Below are 13,856 nucleotides of genomic sequence, written 5' to 3'. Positions count from 1 at the left end.
GGAAAGAGGAGCACTTATCACAGTGCCTGTCTTCTTTCTGCCATCTTGGCCGGAAGTTTGGATTAATAATTAAGAGCTGTAGGCTATATATGGCCCAATCATTCTGCTAATTAGTCTTGTGTGACTTTGGGCTAACTTTCTTAAGAACCCTCTGGGGTTTTTTTTTCCAGCTATAAAGTGAGCATTTTGTATTTGATGAACTCTAAAGATCCTTCCCTAGTTCTGGCATTTACTGAGCATCTGAATCTAAAGAACAGTGAGATAGGACATCTTGGGTAGAAAATATTCTTGATATTTTTTTCCATATAACATAACCATGCCCTTCCCTAATATACTCTTTTGATGTTTCTTTGGGTTACAGAGTTGACTTTGATGTTTCAAAGGCTAAGGCAAAAGGAAAAACCTTTGGCAGGTCCAGCCAAATGAGAAAGACTTCCAGGAGACACTTTTGGTAGAATATAAACTATATATGGGCAGGGGTTATCACACTTGTATTTCTATCCCCAATGAGCACCCAACACACTGTCTAAGCCATAAAGTTGCAATATAAATGCTTGTTGAATGTTGATTTAAGTACAAGTCACATAACAAACTACATGTCTGTTGTCCAAGGAAAAGCCTGGGTAAGTTTGGAAAGATTCTTTTTTTATTGTTTTTTAATCACATATAATGATATTATCTACTTCTGTCTGTAGTTACATCTACAGTCTAGAGGGATCTCATGATATGCACTGGTGGAGGGAACAGAGACCTTGATAAAATCACAAATCCTTGGAGTATTGGAGGAATCTTATGACTTAATGAAGCAAGTAAAACACAATTCTACTACCATGACCACAAGTTATTTGATAAATATAACTTATCAATAAAAAAGATCCGATTTAATGTAACATTTGGTAAATGTATGTGTTATAATGTGATGTCCTAAACTTGAATAATGATAAAAATTATTTCATATATATTGAACTAGCAACAGTGTCTTGAGTGCTGAAAAGCCTGGAGAATGCTATCTTTTCAAATCTTCCATTTAAAGAGATATATCTATCCCCATGCTTCTAATGTATTTTCCCCTTTATTGTGGACCAGATAGAGAAATGCAATAAAGATTATAAAAATATTTCTGCTAACATTTTAAAAATATTCCTTGGTATGTAACAAATGAATACTAATGGAGTATATCTTTTCCCATTCTCACTGAGGCACTTGATGGTATCTGATAACCCAATCATGAGTGCAGATGGACAAAATGCCATCTTTTCCATAGACCTCTTACTGAAAGCATTTAATTCTGTCTCCAAAAGGCCATATTCCCATGGATGAAAAGGTAGTTTGTCATCTTTTACATTATTTATTTGAAAATAATTTAACTGGGGAATTTCTGATGAGACCATCACAATATTTTTGCTTATGACTGTACTGGGTGATATAAAAAAATAATGACATGGTACGAGCTTTCAATCCAATATCATTACAAACCTCCGACAAAGGCTTTGGGAGATAACCCTTTTCCAGTTTATCAAGATATTCATTTATGATCAGGGAGTTAACAGAAATGGTACAGAATTTTAACTCACTAATATTTATCCTAGTGGGTCAGATCTCAGTAATGAAGCATCCCAGCACACAGGAAAGAAGAAACCGTCAAAACATTGATTCAAATAAGGCAAGTGTGCAGATTTTTAGTACTCTAAGCATATAAATTGCTGTCAGTAGCACAATAGGAAAGGTCTCTAGGGTAGGACAATCTTTCTATGTCCTTGGAGATCTGTAGAATGTTAACAAGATCACCATTGTCCTCTTTTTCAATGAATGCTCCAGGCTTTTTGTGTATGTACATGAAACTCCCATGATAGTTTATGAAGATTACTCTGAGTGTGTATGTATATGTATGTGTGTTTTCCAGTCACTGAAGGGTACTTTTATTTGGCTTACATTCATGATTGTAAGACATGTGACAACTGGGGAATTTGGGGGGAACCCAGTTCAGCATCTGCCTGAAAATTAGCGGCTCCCTTTCAAAAAAAATATTGTATCCAAGATACTGTGCCCTCTCACAATCTGGATTCTAAAGTTTTTCCATATTTTTCTACTCCATCAGTTAATATTTACCAAGGTTTTATGACATGTTAGAATCTATATTTTCCATTTCCTCCCCCCCCTTCTTGCTATACTAAGTATTCATTTGTACTTATTTCTTTCTCTCCAGAATAGCCTTATAAACCATCTTCTGCTCCTGTGAATAGTGTCCACCCTTTCGGCATCAACTGGCTTGTCTTTCAGCAGCAATTGTTTTGTTTGGATCTGTTGTTCATCCCTAGACTCTATTTTGAGAAATGCAGCTCTACAGGACTAGGATCTGATGTCACAGTGACAATTGCTAGGGAGAAGAAAGTTAAAGTTTCATCAGTATTTCCCTTATGATGAGCCTCACGGCGCGGGCCCGGACGGGGCCTCTCCCGGCCACCGCCGCCAGCCCAGCGCGCTTCCCCGGAGGGCTCCGACGGCAGCAGCGCCAGCATGACAGAGGCCGAAGTGAACCCCAAAGCTTACCCGTTGGCACATGCCCAGCTCACCAAAAAGCTTCTGGACCTGGTACAGCGGTCCTGTAACTACAAGCAGCTCCGGAAGGGCGCCAATGAAGCCACCAAGACTCTCAATAGAGGTATCTCTGAGTTCATCGTGATGGCTGCAGATGCTGAGCCCTTGGAGATCATCCTCCACCTCCCACTGTTGTGTGACGACAAGAACATCCCCTATCTGTTTGTGCACTCCAAGCAGGCATTGGGACAGGCTTGTGGTGTCTCCCGGCCAGTCATCGCCCGTTCCGTTACCATCAAGGAAAGCTCCCAGCTGAAGCCTCAGATTCAGTCCGTCCAACAGTCCATCGAGAGACTCTTAGTCTAAGCTGCACCTCAGCTCGAGGGTCTTTGTGGGTCTCGGCCGCGGATCTGACCTGGGAGGGCTGTATGTTCATGTGAATTGTGGTGAAAGGATGGTGGGCAGAGACTGTTCTCAGGTGATTTTCAATGTTAAACATTTTTATTGCTATTAAAAAATATATTTCCCTTATGATGGAAGTAATAATACTAAGAGGAATCGCATTTAATTCAAACTTTAGGTACATATTTTCAACTCAATTTGCCAATTTACATTTATTCCATCATCTCTATAAGGTGACTTGTTTTCTTGGACAAAGGCCTTAGAGTAAAAGGATTAATACTAACTATGACAATCTTCAGTGACTCTACCAATAAATTAATGCAAACTCTTTAGGCTGAGATCTAAGGCCCTTCATAGCCTAGCTTTGCCTACCACCAACCCTACCTTCTTTCACAAAATCTACACTCTAGATACAATTACCAGCTTCTCCCTAACTTGATAATCTAGCCTCAACCTTTGTGCAGTCATATCAATTTTCCTTGATTCTTGGAATACTGTCTCTCCCAATTTTCACTTTTCAGAATCCCTGTCTTCTAAGGTCTCCTCTCAATGAAGCCTCCACTGATCTGTACCAGTTGCTTAAGCTTTCTACCTTTTCAGTTTTTCTTGCACTATACTTGGGCACTTAAGCATCATAATGATCCAAGGTGGCAACTTGAAGGCAATTTGAAGGTGACAACTCTTATTTTACAAATCTGGAAATTGAGATTTAGACTCAACAACTAACAAAGTCAAAAAGACAATAACTATAATATAGGTTTTTATAGACTAGAAAAAAAAATTTTCATGAAGAGAAATTATATTTAATACATCTATGCATATACATTAAGTGGATTACATAAACCAGTGTAACACATGCCTGCATAAATGAAAGAGAGGATATGTGTGCCCTTGTGCAAAGAGTAACATAAATTGTTAGGGATCTGAATTTCTTCTATTTGACAGAGGTTTAAGCAACATCCATTTAAATACATTTTTGATGAAATTTCTGTGGATTTATATCTATACTTCATGGATGTGCTACAGATAGCTATCCATCAAAGAACATATCAATAAAGCATAAGTCAATAATGCAAAAATATAGAAATTTAATTTTAAATTAAAGGAGAAAGAAGAATGAGCAATACATTTTCTTTGAATTGTAAAAGTTTAAATCATTACACCTACTTAGAATCCTAAGACAATAAAATCCAATGTATCAGATTTTAAACTCTGCCTTTGAAATAATTTTATTTTTATGAAGCAACTCTGTATATATATTTTATAAGGACCTTCATCTCCTAAGTTAAGATACCATACTTGCATAAGAAAAAAAATCATTATGTTGTTATAATAGGAGATCAAAAGTAATAGATGCCTTCTCTCTTCTAATTCCCATGGAAGATTGTGGGTGATAGTAAACTCCAGAGTATAAAGATCAAGGAGAGGAATTTCGGAATAGGTAGATCTCTGACATAATTCTTGGTGAGGTTGGTTCTATCAGGGCTTGAATTTGCTTCTGAGACTTATCTCTGTGAGATTTAGGAGTGTGTGAGTAATAGTGACTCTATATGTGAACCAGGATCACCTCCCTCTATGCATTCTGCCAGTGTGACCCTGGGGAAAATGATCTAATCTTTCAAGTTTTAGACAATTCTCTCAAGCTATAAGTTTTAGAGAAGGTGCCCTCTTGCTTTGGAAGAGTTACCTTAATCTCTAATTGCCTATGCCAATATAGCACAGTTCCAACTCAGTCTGTTCTCATGCCTACACATATGCACACACACACACATGTGCATACACTATAGTGGAAGAAATTTCCCATATTAAAAAAAATCACAGATTTCTTTCATGTTCATAAAGAACCGATATTTCAGGGATAACTCTCCATATCAACAATGTAAAACTTTATTGATACATTTTTATTCAATTTATCTATATGCTTGGAAGGCAGGGTCAAATGAGAATTGGAATCTGCCACCCCACAATGCATATGCATGTGTCTACATGTATATTTATATGTACATACACATATATAGTGCATATAGTATATTGTATGAAGACATGCATGGGATAATATCAATCTCATAGGGTAATGAGGAACAAATTAAATAATATTTAATATACCAGATAACAGACTCAGAGACATTAAGTTATTTATGGTCATATAGTTAGTAAGTATCAGAGACAGGATTTGAATCCAAGTCTGTCTGATATCATGATCTGGATTAGGAGATGATAGGAAAATATGTGTGTATGTTTTGGTATATGCATACACATGCACATAGATAAATATCTGTGTAATGATGTATGTAAATGTGTGTAAAAATGTTTGTAATTATATATATATACAATTTATCTTTAAATAAATTTTTCCTAGCATTTAATTGAAATTTAGCATTTTCTTCAATCATGAATTTTAAAAAATTGTCATGAAATATCCACAGATTTCCCAACATTACCAAAAGGGTTCATTAAATTAAAAATTTTTAAATCCTTGCTTTAGATTTTCTTGATTCTTTTCAGCAAAGTAAAAAGCTAAATCATCTGATTTAAATGTGGGTGGTAGCCATGTGGTTGGGGGATTGAGGAAAGAGAAGTATCTCTTATTTCTGATTTGTACTTAGAGATGGGAGGAATCTACTTTTTGAATTCCAAAGAGTCTAGCATGAAGCATAAAGAGAAATTAAGAGAAAATCTTTTCTGTAAGATGTGGAAGATGTGGAAGATGTGGATGTACTCACCCATAAAAAGTTTTTAAGTCATTTCATTTCCCTATTCCAACTACCAAAGATGGGGAAAAGAGAGATTTGTGAAAGGATTAATAATTGGAATATAGACAAATATATACATATGTAGATATATGGGCCTTCCAGAAATCCCTGCTGCTGATTATGTCCTGAATCTCCAGAGACTGGCTGATCATAGACATGAAAAGTATGAGTGAGAATAAGGAAAAAAAAACATTCTTCCTGACAATTATTTAGTGATTTTAAAGGCTGATCAGATGAATAATGCGTGTTACAAAGAAGTAGAGCTTGTGTTAAACTGTGTACAGAATATAATGGGCCAAATTGTTTCTAAAATGGCCTTTTAAGCATAGAGCAAAGTTGTAAGTCCAAAATGTGATCACATATAGGGGAAGATTCTATAGTGACCAGGGAGAATCTATACATAGGTAAAGCACAGGGAAGAAAAATCCTATGAGAGTCATAAGAACAACAATATTGCTCCATAATACTGAAACTTCATTTTGGCGATTAGACCAGGAAAGATTAATATATTGTATTTACTGATATAATTATTGATTATTACTACTTATAATAATAACTAACATTTATATAGAACATGAAGGTTTCCGAAGAGCTTTGCTTGTATTCCGTCATTTAATCTTCACAAAAACCCTGTGAGCTATATACTATCTTTATCTTCATTTTATAGATGAGGATATTGAGGACTAGAGAGATTCAGTGACTTGCCCAGGGTCATACAGCTAGTAAATCTTAAAGTCTCCCTGTTTCCACATCCAGCACCCCATGGACTTGTTGCCTATTGTGAGGAAGGGAAAGGGAATGAGAATTATTTAACACCTGCTATGTGTCAGTCACCTGTCTAACCACTATTTTTTACAAATATTATTTTATTTGACCTTCACGACAATCCCTGAGAGGTAGGTGTTATTATTATCCCCATTTTATAGAGGAGGCAAACGGAAGTTAAATGACTTGCTGAGGATCACTGAGCTAGGTAATATCTGAGGCTTGATTTGAACTCAGGTTGTCCTGATTCCAGGCTCAACACTAATACACTGTACCACCAGTTGCCCCTGAATCTCTGTATGACACAGTTATATCATTTTATTGATTATACTAGGAAAAAATGATGCATTTATGTCATTATAATAGGCAAACATCATGCTCTGCCTCTTATATGCAATTTATATATAAGATGACAGTCTTCTTCAAGAATGAAAGATGGCTAACAGCAATCATCATGGTGTAATGAACTGCATGCTGAGCAAAAAATTAAGAAGACCTCCTTTGACACTTACTAGGTCTGACACTTAACCCTTATTGTTTTGTGCCCTAGGTCATCTCTAGTCATTCTGAATATTTCTGGCCAGCAGACCTAGATGACTCCAAAGGAAGAAATGAGACTGGTGATATAACACAGCAGCCCCTCATTCAAATCTAATTCCATGTATGTCATTGTATCACCTCCTTGATGTCATGGTCTTCCTCAAGAACAAAGGACAAACAGCATCATCATTATCAGTTTCTAAGGGCTTAATTTACTAAGTCATTGATAGATAGCCATCACCCCATTTACTCTGGTGGATGGAATTTTCAATATTATTAAAAATCACAGATATTTTGCATATTTGTAAAAAAAGATGTCAATGGTAAGTCTCCATATCAACTAACTAAAGCTCTTTTGCTATATTTTTATTTAATTTATCTATTTTAATTATATTTGGAAAGTATGACTGAGTGAGGACCTGATCCTGCCATCCCACAGGGCAGAAAAACCCTACTGATATCCATTGGGAGCCTCATACTTGGAACAATGGCAAGTTGCAGACAAAGCATAGTGTCTGTAATGTACTTTCTGGAAAAAAAAAGCACACACACCACCTCTTATTCACCCTGTCAGCCTTTCTCCCTCAACTAAAGGTTATGTTTGCTACTACTCTCTGTTGTCCTTAACCACTGACATTTTAAAGTGTCTAAAATGGGCTGTGCCCTGGGACTTCTTTGTACAGGGTACTTTTCAAGTGTAAATGGTTGTTGATAGAACCTCAATATGGCTTCTGACTATATCTTCAGGTTCCTAGTAGAACCCCTTCTCTAGCTCCTATAGACTTCAGCTTTCCTTAGAGAGGCTGGATTCTAGCTGGCAAAATCATCACTATAATTTGTCAAAGAAAGAAGAAAGCTGCCATGAAATCACATGATCTGAATTGTGGTAGACATTTGCTGCAAGCAAAAACCTTCATGAAGTTATTCCCTAACTGTATGTCTAATAGCTTGGGGATATGAGTAGATTCTATTGTAGAGGAAGCCTTCAAAGTGCTTTTGGGTTCTTTGAAAGGTCTGGTCAATGGAATCTCTAGTATTAGAGAAACTCCTTTCAACTGAATTCAGAACATCTTGGGTAATGCCCTATCTACTTAGCACCCTCTTTTCTAAACTGCCTTGTATTTATTTCGAATCTCTAATCTTTATGTTTATTCTACTTGTCTCCCTATTAAAATATAAGGTCCTTGAGAATGAGAATTATATCACTCATTATATTTGTATTTACAGTATCTAATTGCTTGGTTGTTAATACAAATTATAATTATAACCAACATTTTTGTAGTCCTTTAAAGTGTACAAAATGTTTTCTATAGATTATCTCATGTTATCTTTACAATAACCTCATAATTTAGTGTTAATTATCATTATTATTATTATTATTATTATCCTCATTTTACAGGAAATGTAGGCTAAGAAAGATTGACTAAGGAGGGGTGAACTAACTAGGTCAGAAAGAGAGCAGGTGAAAGCTTCAAGAGATTTAGGTTATAATTCTGATGGTATATTACAGCACATAGTATGATGGTCTTTCTGACACCAAGTCCAAGACCATCAGTTATTAGTTGATTCAAAGGTCAAACAAAGCTAGTTAATTATACTACTGATTATTTAAGAACACGGCCCCTTTCCTTCTTGGTCCCATCCTCAATGCAGTCACTCTTACCTCATTAGTTTGGGGAAAGAGGGTATTTGCTTTGAGACTAGATCTCCTTATTTTTACCTACCTTACTTACTGACCCAGAAACTTTTACCTGCTCTGTATCTAGTCTAAGTTATTTCACCCCTCCTTAGGTAATCTAGCTACCCCTGCCATTCCTAGGGACTCACCATATGGGTGTCAGACTTCATATGGACACACAATCATTTTTTGCCTGAATGATCGGAATCCCTAAACTTAAGCAACTCACCAATAGCAGAGAATTAAATTTAAGTTATCTCCCCTATAGCAGGGAATTAAAATATATATCATCTGACCAGTCCTTAACATTATTATTGACAGGCAGGCAATAAAATAGTAAATATCAGGGACTCAACCAATTAAACTGCACCTATTAGAAGTCAATAAATTGTCTCCTTTTCAGAGAAGCAAATTAGTGATGGTTCCTTCTTGTTGGGGTTGGTAACTACCAATATATGTATATGAATTGCAGCAAGTACATTAGAAAGCATATTAGATCTGGAGCCAGAGGAGACCAAAGTTCAAATCCCACCACTAACCTTTAATGAACTTTGTGACAAGGACAAATTATTTAATCCTTCTGAGCTTAATGGTTCTTCACCTATCAACCAGTTCATGGAGATATATTTTACCTTATAAAGACATTATGGCCTATTGGAAAGAGTGAGAGACATGGAATTAAGAGACAGATTTAAAATTCTAAGCTTTCTAGCTATGTGAACCAGAACTAGTCACTTAACTAGATTAGATCTACCTGTTAAATAAGACTGGTTGCCATGAGCTTTGGTAGAGAGCATTCTGGCACCTCTCTGAGAGTTTCCCCACCATGATGAAATCACAGATCCTTTTACTATACTCACAGAATATATGGGCTGTTGTAAGTTTCATTTTTCTTAAAGATTCTTCAATCTTTTTCAATCTATTAGCAACATTATTATTAATTATTATGTCAGAGAGCAGTCTCTTAGGAATACCAGTCAGAAACCCAACACTTGCGTTCTCTGCCTAAATTCTCTGCCTTTTACTTCAATCAGTCATCTATCCGGCCCTTGGATCATTGTTCTCTTCACCGAGGCTTCCATTCTCATAGCAGAAGCAATTATATGCTCACAGCTTCCCCACCATTACCACTCAGGATGGTAAAAATAATAATTACCTGAGATCAAATACAATTTTATTTCCCTAGAAGATCTGAAAGAATGATTTAATTTTTAGAAATTAGAAGCTAATTCTTTCTTTTCCTGATATTTCCTAGAAAAGAAAGACTAACAAGTATTTTGACTCTTTTCAACTGACAGGGGAAAATCCAATAAAAGGAACTGTCCCCAGGTAAAGTTTATCTGAAAAAGCATACCTTCCTAAATTTGTGCCATAGCTAATTTATGGATAATTGTCACTTGCAAAGTCTATTTGCCTAAAGCACCCCATCCCCAACCCAGTGTAGCTATATAAATATGTGTATGCATATACATATACATATACATATACATATACATATACATATACATATACATATACATATACATATACATATACATATACATATACATATATGAAGGGAGAATAAGGGATAGAAGCATAGTTAAGATGATGCAGCACTCTATTGTGTACCTATGTTAACATAAAAGCAATATGAAATAATGTATAGGACACTAGACTTGGAACTAGGAAGACTTGCAATCAACCTAATGTGATCCTGGGAGAGTTGTTTAATCTCTCTGAGCCTCAGTTTCCTCAGTTATAACATAGGTGTGATGCTAATACCTGTAGTATCCACTCCATAGGGAGGTTGTAAGACTCAAATGAGAGATTGAACCCATATCAAGCAGTATATAAATGTCATTATAGTCTGCCTGGACACAAATTCTAAATCCATAGGGGTGATAGGCTCACAGAATCATTACTTAGAGCTGAGATTTTAAGAGTCCATCAAATTCAATTTTCTCATTTTACAAATGAAGAAACTGAGGCTTAAAGGTTAAGCAACTTGTTCAAGGTCAAACAAATAATTAGGGGCAGAATCAGGATTTGTAGTTGGTCCAATGACTCCAGGTTCGGTATCCTTTCCATTCACATTCCTGCCTCTCAAAGGAAGGCTCCCTCCCTCCTAATCTCCATCTAAGAAAACAATGACATTGTCCAATGATTTCATCATTAAAGATTTAACCCCATTCTTGATAGGTCTACAGTATGGAATCAAGTCCTTTAAGCACATCCACTGACAGAGGAGGAGATTTTATATGCACTTAAAGGAAAAGAATAACTCTCTCTGGGTTCCCTTAGTAAGCATGAATATATTTGCAATATAAAATAGGACCTTTGTTCTCTAATATCACTAATAGAAAGAACTGAAAGAAGTAGCAAAGAAAATTTAATTTGGCCAAATGTAATTTCAATAGCCTTAACTACACTTGTGGACAGCAGAAAAGCATTGTTTGACCTTGATCAAATGAAAAGAATCCTAAGCAGGAAAAAGTATTTTCAAAAAACCCTGGAAACCTCTTGGTACAGACACCACCACTATCCCAGCACCCCTATAGAGAGTTAGTTTATACTTTAACAACTAAACATTTGTGCAGAAAATTAAATAACTGGGAAAATCACTGACCAGTTTTTTTTAATTCCAAGTTATCTGTTTATTCATTTTTAATGTCTATTCCTTTTATCTTAATGTCAGTGAAAGAGTTTTGTATTGAGACTATTCCCCAAATTTGTCAGTGCCACATAGGAAACTTAAAACTGTCACCTTTGGTGATTAATCAAATTTGCTCTAAATGGGATTAATTCGGGTGTATCTATGAAGAAGATTGTCAGGGTACATGTCCCTCTTCTCATCTGTCCTCAAGTCTTTTTTTTTTCTTTCTTTCTGAATTTAAAATGAAGCTGAGCTATAATCTTGCATGGCAGTTACTGGATCAGGTCCTTTGATAAACATCTAAAATGCTAATGAATGTAGGCTGTAGTTCTGAAAGAGCAAATGATTTGACAAGAAACTGGAGGGTAAAAAAAAGAGGGAGAGGGAGAGAGAACTTTTCTGACTTAAAAGCAGAACTGTTTTTGTTCCCTCTCAGTATTGTTTCCTGGAGAACAATTTTTGCTCTACAGAAAAACAGAAAAAATTCGACTACATCAAAATGCGGAAGCATGAAAAACTGATGAGCTTTCAGATTGTCCTCTTTTGCATGCAAATCATATCAGAAGTTCTCATTAGCATAAATGCATGAGCAACTCTAAATGCTTTTAATTTCCAATCTCAGCCAGCAGAGGAGTAATTTGTCACTGTCAGGGTAAAAATCTAAAAAGAAAAAAAGAGAGAGAGAAGGACTCCATGCTAAATTGGAATCATATAAATTTTTGATTTGCTAATTGACTGATGCTGCAGTTCAATCAACTGCCTTGAAGGTGTAAATAATTCAATGTACAGTCAGAAATAAAAGCATAATGTGCTTCTCCTGGTGGAATATTAGTATTCAGTACAGCAGGACATACCTGACCATGTCTTTTTCACAGACACTCCTTTAGTTAAATGAGAACGCTTCTGCTAGCAAGTGCACTCACACAAAGAAAACCAGCTCGCAGCTAAGCAAAGCTTTTCCCAGGAAGAGACACTGGGGCTACTGAGACAGAACTTGCTGATGTCGAACTATAAGCCTCACAAGCAAGGCCCACCTGATTCTTCATGGTTAGCAGTTCCCCGATGCAATCATAGAAAGAAAGTGCAGGAACAGAAATCCTATCACTACTGCTATTAACTTTTAATTATTCCTTTCCCTTAATCAACTGCTTTAAATGTCAAATTCAAAAGGTATTTATTGCAAAAAAAAAAGCACTCATTAGCGTACACTCACTATGGATATTTTGAAAGCTGCTACCTGGGGTTTATTTTTGTAATAATGTGCTAGAATGGGATAACTTTACCTTAAAGTACTTTTTATCTCCATCATCCAGAAGTTGCTTTCCAAATATTATTGTTGGAAATACTGCTTAATTCAAAATGAAATTGAACTAGAATTACCATACTTCTTTAATTATTATACTTTTCTCTAAGTTGGCTAAGAATGATCTTAAAATAAAAAATGCTTGAGAATTACCCATTTCCCTCCCACAACATTTTCATTAGGAAAAGTGCATCTGACACTGAAAGAACAATGTCAGTGTCATATGTATAGGGTCACATGTAAATTAAATGAAAACATGGGGACCCTTCCAAAGACTGATTGTCTTGGTTAGAGATTTCACAAGCTACACTTGGCAATATTTTGGTAAATATAATTTTATTGCTTTTCACTTAAGTAGAGATTAAACTTAATAAATTTGTATATGTACATATATTAAATAAATAATATACCTATTAAAATATGTCTACGTGATAAGATAGCTGAGGAAAGAAACCTAATAATGACATAAATCAAAGAGAAGACAAGAAAACAAAATTCCTTTGGATAAGAGAATCAAGATTCAAGAAATAAAATTTGATAAGCTTAGACAAATGAGATGACAATAGGGATAAATGCTAAGTCCTACATTTTGGCTCAAAAAATAAATTTGTGCACCTATATCCTTCTGGTCCAGTTCATGTGGAAAATATATGAGGCATTTGCTCTCCACAAATTCAATATGAACCTTAGAATGACATGGCTATTCAAAAAAGTCATATAATTTGGAGAGTTCTATTTCACTCTTCACACAAGAGAAAAAAACAGATTGATAAAGGTTCAGATTATGATATACAAATAGATGGACAACTCACAGATCTGATAACCAGGCATATATATGTGTGTGCATGTTGCCTCTGTGTGTTCATGTATGTGTATGCATACACATACTATGAATGGGCAAAAAATACTGGTGCTAGAATTGAAAAGGAAGAGAAAGTGTGAAATGTCTTTGTGAAATGGCACAATGTTCTTAATGTCCCCAAACTGTTCTATGAAACAAAGGTTTATCTTTTTAACAACAATATTCTTCTGATGAGGTTTTATGGCTTTGAAGTTTTTGAGTTGAGGGTCATCTAAAAGGGAAAGAAGAGGTACAAGATGGGCATGAATAGACTGCAATGTACAATCAATGGATAATTGTTTAGGAGACTCATTGTAAAAATTCAAGAGATATATGACTAGAAAAGGAGATGAGCAGGTCATGTAGTGAGAGGGAGCAATAATCAATGGACAGTTCATAGA

At 35.7% G+C, this 13,856-nt stretch overlaps 1 pseudogene; it reads left to right on the top strand.

Moving 5' to 3' along the window:
• The first annotated feature begins 2,485 nt into the window (after window positions 1-2,485).
• LOC141489967 (NHP2-like protein 1 pseudogene) lies at window positions 2,486-2,904 on the top strand (annotated as a pseudogene).
• The last annotated feature ends 10,952 nt before the right edge of the window (window positions 2,905-13,856 follow it).

Source organism: Macrotis lagotis, chromosome 5 (assembly GCF_037893015.1).
Source record: "Macrotis lagotis isolate mMagLag1 chromosome 5, bilby.v1.9.chrom.fasta, whole genome shotgun sequence".
NCBI classification, from domain to species: domain Eukaryota; kingdom Metazoa; phylum Chordata; class Mammalia; order Peramelemorphia; family Peramelidae; genus Macrotis; species Macrotis lagotis.
The sequence above is the reverse complement of the archived record's forward strand: the minus strand, read 5'-3'. Positions and strand labels throughout refer to the sequence as shown.